The following is a 7,792-nucleotide window of genomic DNA, read 5'->3' as shown; positions in this document are numbered from 1 at the left end:
ACTTAGGAGAATCTGTTGTTTCATGATTGACAAGAATGACAAGAGAACATCTGCATAGAAGCCCCAATGGAACAAAAGATGTTGCACGAATACGTTTTACCTACACTAGATACGGTGTGAGGCAGTATTGAAAGGCTGACGATTAACGCCAATAATTTCAAAATAAAGGCGACCACAATCCAAATGATTCAAAGAACCTTGTAGTTTAAGGGGAACATGGTGGAAGATCTGAACCAACACTTGAAGCAGTTTTTACAATTATGTGACACCTTCAAGTACAACAGAGTATCCGATGATGTTGTGCGTCTCCAATTATTTTTGTTTTCTTTGTGCGATAATGCAGCTGATTAGTTAGACTCATTAGAACCAGGTTCCATTACCATATGGGATGATTTGTTGAAAAATTTTCTTCATAAATTATTCCCGATTAGTAGAACCATTCAGTTTAGGAGAGAGATCGCTAATTTCAAGCAATATGAAAATGAGTCCCTTTACAAAGTATGGGAACGTTTCAATTCGATGTTAAAGAAGTTCCCACACCATGGATTGCAAGCACAAATTCAGATATTCTACAATGGTGTTGACAGTAATATCAAATCCAGCCTAGATGAAGCGGCTGGAGGATCTACAATGTTTCGCACTTATGAATGAGCATATAAAACCTAAGATGATATGACTATGAATTCGTATATGTGGCCCAATGAAAGATTCACATACAAATCAAAGCCTTCAACGGTAAAAGCTATTAACGAAGATGATCAATATCATCAGATCTTAAAGAAGCTCAATCATTTAGAGTCAACTTTCAAACTAACATGAGAACCAATCAAATGAGGCAAATTTCATGGGTCATAAGGGTCGATATCCCTATGCAAATACCTACAATCTTGGTTTGAAGGATCATCCGAACCTCAAATGGGTAGGCAACCAAAAAGGTGGAAATTAAACACAAAGTCGACCAAACCCTCCTTACCAACCTCTACACTTACAACAAAGATTCGTCGATAATGACTATGTTGGATGTGGTCAATGATTTGACCGACTAGAAGGAGAGATGCAAATGATGATGACGAACTCGACAAGTCCAAGGCACATGTGGACGACTCGAATCTTGAATGGATAGCCTTTGCGACCAGATGAGTTAGCTAATGATGATGTTTCAAAAGAAGAATGGCCAAAGTATCCCCAGTAACATGGAGAACAATCCTCTAAGAGATAGGAAAGAGCACACAAATGCGATTGCTCTGTGATCAAGAAAAACACTTGAAAAACCAAAAACACCTACACATGGTGAGGAGAAGGTTCCTAAAGATGTCGACGAACCCATGGAGGAAGAAGAGCCCAATGAGCCAATTGAGGAGATAGTCGAACTGGTGCCTGATCTGGTAAATACAAAGTCGAGCACCACAAAGGTACCATTCTCAACACAAACAGAGGACAAGAAAAAGAGGGACGAGATAAATTTCATAAATTTTCTTAATCTATTTAAATCCCTCAATGTCAATTTATCACTCTTAGAACTAATTGATAAAATCTCAAAATATGCCAAGTATTTAAAGGAAATCATGGCACGGCATAAAAAATGAAAAAGGGTGAGCAAATTGACATTGATTCCTCGTGTCGTGCTTTAATTGCTAAAAAGATAGCCCCAAAGTTAAAAGATCAAGATAGTTTCATGATTCCAATAGAGATAGGGACCGACATTTTAGTAAAGCCCTTGGTGATTTAGAGGCTAGCATAAACTTAATGCCCCTATCGATTTATCAGAATATCGGACTTGGGGATCTTACAAATATCTCTATAATGCTACAATTAGCTTATAGATCTTTGGTACATCCAAAAGGTGTACTTGAGGATGTATTAGTCAAGGTACGGGGATTTATAATCCTGTCGACTTTGTAGTCCATGATTTTGAAGAAAATCAGGAAATTCTCATTCTTTTGGGAAGACCATTCTTAGCCTCATCTAAGTCAACCATCGATCTTGAACAAAACATGCTTATAATGAAAATTGATGGCAAAATAGAAGTTTTCAAGTGTGGTCATGACTCTCAAGATGTGGGGATAGTTAGGGAAGAGTGTTATGTTTTATTCGTTTTAACCCCTAATGGCCTTGACCGAAGGTATTCTTTCAATTGTATAGGTATAGGTGTAACAACTCATTTTTCAATGGTATCAAAAACGGTGATTTCAAGACCACGATTCCAACTATTGAGTTAGTAAATATTATTTATTTAACATTTACGAGTACATTTTAGTGTCGTATTAAAGTTTGGCTCAGTAATTTTGATGTTTGGTTGGTTAATTTGGTAAAAAGGACACAATAGTACAAGTTGAAAAAGTCTATCACTATTAGTTTAAATGTGCTGATTTATTAAAGAAGCATGATTGAATGGCCTTATTAGGTAATTAGACCACTAGTAATTATAAGGGACAGTTAAGGGCAAAGGTTTAATGAAATTTAAAGGTTTAAGTAAAAGGTAATTTGTTAATTAAATAAATGTTTAACATAATCAAGTAACCAAAAATCTTCTTATTCTTCATTCCACAATATTTTGATCGAAAAACCATTGAAGTAAAGCTTAGAGTGTTTGAAGTAAAGCTTGCAGTGCTCGGTTCATGTCCTAGTTTGCATGTTAGTGATTTTGGCTTCCGTTTTTAGTAACTTTATATTTTTTATATCCTTGTAGCTTACTATGAGGAGCGATTATAGATGGCTCTTGAAAGAGAATTCTAGTTTAAATTATGATACTAATGAAATTACAAAAAAAAATCCTAAAAAAATCTATGGCATACAGATTTTCTAGGGAACATCAAAAATACAAATGGAAAGGTTAACAACAATTATATCCCAAATTTTGGTAACCTACATTTTAAACCAGTGTACAATTCATATGTGTGTCCACGATATAGAAGTGGAATAGAGTCGTTGGAGCATGTTTTTAGGGATTGCCCTGTAGTTAAAGAAATTTAGAGTGAGTTAGGGTTTCAAGGAGCTCAAGAGGTAGTAGGAAGAAATTTCGGTAGTGGATAAGGAAGATGCTTACTAGGATATCGTACCCTCAGAAAAAGATTATTTTTTGTAGTATCTGGGCTATATGGACGGGGCAGAATAAGGCCTTAAATGATGGGGTTCACCAATCATCGTTAAAAATAGGGGTGAAGCCAGAACAATCTTTTAGAGGGTGCGAATGAAATTTTAATTTTTAATAGTCTATATCTTTATAATTTTAAAAAAATTAAATCGAATTTTTATAATTTTAAGAGGCCAAAGTACAATTTTACTTTTACTAATTTAAAATTTTTAAAAAAATTTAAGGGCTTAAATAATAATTTACATTTTAGGGGGCCAATGGTTAGAAACTGTGTAGTTTGTCCAAGCATATCTCAGTGATTTGGATAGGGTAAATAGTAAAATACCTGGGCAGAGGATAGAGGAGGAACGATGGAGACCGCGGGATTTGTCTGAAGTTAAAATAAATTTTGAAGCCACCTTCGATAAAGAGACGAACAAATCAAGTACAAGTATCGTGTGTAGGGATTCAGAGGGGGTTATTCTAGGATCCAAGATAGTGGTTAACATTCGCATTCCAACCCCTTTCGCGGCTGAGGTGTTGGCTTGTTTGCAGCCAATTTAGACAAGGTTGGAGTTGGGTTTCTGGCAGGTAGTAATTGAAGGTGACACCCTTAGTGTTATCAAAAAAGTCCAAAGCAAAGAAGAAGATAGATCAGTAATAAGCCCTTAAATTGATGACATAAAATTTTTAAGCAAAAGGTTCAGCAGGTGCTACTTCAAGAAAACATCTAGAAATGAAAATGGAGTGGCACATGGAGTTGCAAATGAGGGTTTGAAGCAAAACGAGTAGACTTACCTGGGAGGGTTGAGTACTGGGGTCAGCTGACAGTGATGGTGGCAGAGGATGAAAGAAGCTTGGATCTAGCATAAAAATGAAGAAGGTTCGAGAATTCTTCTGGTAGAGGAAAAGTTTTAATAAGAGGAGTATTGAGATTTTCTTGGTTCTTGATTGCATGAGGGAGGGGAAGGGACTCGTCTTGATAGCTGGGCATTGGGAGCCAGTTCTTCATTGCTTAAAAAAAGCACTTCTGACTCCAAAAGCACTTTTGAAAGAAAAGCTGTGAAGAACAAGCTGCTTTTGGCTGAAATTTTTAGCTTTTCAGAAGTTCTTTTCAAAAGCACTTCTGAAAAGGAGCTGAAAAGCAGAAGCTAAAAATTTTAGCTTTTCCTCTCCCAAAAGTACTTTTGGTGGTTAATTACTTTTTCACCCCTCCAATAACATAGTATTTTTCTTTTTTTTCTTGGTGTTTAATTACAATTGTGTTAAAATCATTAATTAAAAATAAAAAATATTTTTTAAAATACTAATTACAAATATTTAATGGTTATATTTAAATATTTAAAATATAGTTTATATATTCTAATTAAATTTTATAAATAATTAATATTTATTGCTTAAAATATTTACAATTTATATTTTATATATTAAAATATTAACAACAAGTTATAATAATTTTTTATATTATTACTAAAATATAATAATATTAACTAATTTAAATATTATTTAAATGCATATTTGTTACTTGATAATAACATGTCTAAAATTGACATTTTATTTCTCAAAAGCACTTTTTGACAGCAATGCTAAACATTCAAATTTTAAACCAAACTTTTCAAAAGAACTTCTCAAAAGCACTTTTCCACTGCACTTTTAAAAAGAACTTTTCAAAAGCAATGAAGAACTGGCCCTTTGTTTTCTTGGGCTAAGTAGGTGTAGTTTCTTTGGGTTTTGTTCTTTGAGTTGTTTTGTTTAATTCTTTTTGTAGCGACCTAAAACTTTGGCGATGGGCGCTAGTCGAAGTAATTATTAAAAATTTGAAAACAGTGTTTCGATTTTATTTGAAAAGGGAGTCGCCACCGATCTTTTTTTCTAGGTGTGATCAGACACCTTTAAAATTCTATTTTTAGAAGAAAAATTTATTTTTAAACTTTTCTAAAAAAGAGGTAATCTTAGGTCTACGTTAAAATCCAGAGAAAATTAGGGTTCAGGAGTCGGTTACGCGCGAGGAAGGTATTAGCACCCTCGCGACGACCAGAATTGGTATCTCGTTAAACGCACGTTGTCTTAATTTTCAAAAATATGAGTTCAATTTAATATTTAATCATGATCCGATCGAAACTCGAGAAATTTTTTGTTTTTTTTGGAAACACAAGAATTTTGAAACACAATAACTTTTTTTGAAAACACAAAATTTTTTTTAAAACACGAAAATTTTTGAAAATGCGAAAAGTCAAAAAAAAATTTTGAAACACGAGAAATTTTTGAAAACAAGAAAATTTGATAAACGGAAATTATTTTAAAAAACACGAATATATTTTTTGAAACACGAGAAATTTTATTATTATTTTTGGAAACACGAGAAATTTTGAAAACATGAAAACTTTTGAAACACGATCTTTTAAAAAACATATCGTATTTGACACGAATCGATGATATTCACCCCGACATGGCGATGAAATCGTCGAAATAGTGTCAAATCGATTCAACTTAATATCTAATCGTGATTTTATTAAAACACGAGAAACCCCTTTTTTCTTAAAAAAACGAGAATTCTTGAATATTTTTTTATTTTTAGAAGGGCGTCCCGTATTTAACACGAGCTATCGATATTCACCCAACATAGCGATGAAATCAACGACTTGATATTAAATCGGTTTTTTGCCTTATACATTAAAATAATTTTTATTTTTTATTGATTTTAAACATGCAAATAAAATGAGCGTAATAATATTTCAAAAAAATTATTTTTAAAATGTTAATTTAATTGAAATGAAGCAATATTTAAATAAATGGACTAAATTAAAAGATTAAAAAATTACCAAAAGCCCTTTTATTTTTTTTCCTTTTTTTCTTCTTTTTAGCTTTGTTAGGCGTTGGTGTCGGATTCGGCTTGGGCGTGGGCGGATTCAGTCTTGGCCTGGGCTGGGGGCCTACTCTTGTTGGTCTTGCAGATCAAGTCAAGGGTCGGCCTCTTTGGTCTCTGTCTGCTTCTTTGGTGCGGCCTGGGTTGTTGGCGTGGGCTTGTTTGGTAAATTTAACAGTGTGGTCTGCTATGGGTGGCTTCTTTGTTTCTTTGAAAATGGTTTGCTCTTTTCTTTCTCTTTTTCTTTTTCTTCTTTCTTTCTTCTCTTTTATTTTTCTTTCTATTTTTATTTTTCTTCAGGCCAAACCCTAGCCTCCTAAGCCTGCTGATGACATTTCCTCACTTTGGTCGGCGGTGATGGTGGCGTGGTGGTCTTCTCCTCTTTTCCTTTTCTTCTTTTCTCCCTTCTTTTTCTATTTGGCTGTTGTTTTTTTTCTTTTTACTTGCTTTTTTATTTTCGTTTTGCTTGTTGATTTGCTTGATTGCGTGTAGGTGTTGACGGTGGAGGGAAAGCAAAGGCGCGGCGGTGGGCACGGTGGTGATGAAAAAACGGCCAGATTTTCTTTTTGGACTTTTCTTTTATTTTTTTTTTGCTGCTGCGTTTTTTGTTTTGCTTTTCTTTTTTTGTTTTAGTTTCCCTTGGCTTCTAGGTGGTGGTGCGGTGGTTGCGGTGGCGGGGTAGTGGAGCGACGGTGGCGATGGCTTTTGGGCTGCTGTTGTTTGGATTTTTTTGAGTTTTCTCTGCTGTTTTTTTTCCCGAATCCCCTTTTTCTCTTCAATTTTTCCTTTTAAAAACCTTCCACTTTGTCGTCTTCTTTTTTGTTTTCAGGTGGCAGCAGAGGAGGGGGCATGGCCGATTAGGGGTGACAGGCGTGGAAGGCGGTGCACGCAAGAACACAAATTGGGGGCGGTCTTGTCATGCCCAAAAGGACCGAAATGTAGAAGACGTAAAATATTTAGGGTAAAAATGTAATTTTTTGGAAAATATAGGGCCAAAATGTAATTTTTAGAAAGTTTAGGGGTTAAAGTGTAATTTTAAGAAAGTTTAGGGGTTGAAATGTAATTTTAGAAAAGTTTAGGGTCAAAATGTAAATTTCAAAAAATACAGGGGTTAAAATGTAATTTTTATGTTTTGTATTTTTTCAAAATTTTATTATTGCTATTTTATTAATATTTAAAACAAAAATTAAAAATAAGCTAAAACAGACCCAAAATTTAATCCTAATGGGCCCAATCATCGGGCCCATATGAGACCAGCTCGGCCCGAAACCCTACCCGGGCAAAATTCAATGATTACAGCTGCCCCTCTTTGCTCATCTCTGTGAAACAGGGATAGAGCAAAGATTTAAAAGCACTGAATTTTGCTCGATTGTCCAATTTTTTGTCTATATTTTTTGAAAGCCTGAAATTAAAAATAGCTTGGTGTGCGATTCGAAGTTCAACTCACTTCTCAGATTATAAGTTGACCTTTGAAAAATAGATATTGAAAATGACTCAGCGTGACTCGAGGCTCAACTCACCTCTCGCATTATGAGTTGATTTTTTTTCTTTCTTTTCTTTTTTTTTTTTGAAAAACAGAAATTGAAAATACCTCAGCGTGACCCGAAGCTCAACCCATCTCTCGCATTATGAGTTGATTTTTTGAAAAAACAGAAATTAAAAATACCTCAGTGTAACCTGAGGTTCAACTCACTTCTCGTATTATGAGTTGATTTTTTTTGAAAAAACAGAAATTAGAAATACCTCAGCGTAACCCGAGGCTCAACTCACCTCTCGCATTATGAGTTGATTTTTTGAAAAACAGAAATTAAAAATATCTCAGCGTAACCCGAGGCTCAACCCACCTCTCGCAT

General features: G+C 34.5%; 1 non-coding gene across 1 annotated transcript; it reads right to left on the bottom strand.

The window, feature by feature from the left end:
• Positions 1–442: 442 nt before the first annotated feature.
• Positions 443–548, bottom strand: LOC128042150 (small nucleolar RNA R71). Its single transcript, XR_008197356.1, has one exon. It is a non-coding gene; the product is annotated as a small nucleolar RNA R71 (small nucleolar RNA).
• Between the last annotated feature and the right edge of the window lie 7,244 nt (positions 549–7,792).

This window comes from Gossypium raimondii, chromosome 6 (assembly GCF_025698545.1).
Source record: "Gossypium raimondii isolate GPD5lz chromosome 6, ASM2569854v1, whole genome shotgun sequence".
NCBI classification, from domain to species: domain Eukaryota; kingdom Viridiplantae; phylum Streptophyta; class Magnoliopsida; order Malvales; family Malvaceae; genus Gossypium; species Gossypium raimondii.
The sequence above is the reverse complement of the archived record's forward strand: the minus strand, read 5'-3'. Positions and strand labels throughout refer to the sequence as shown.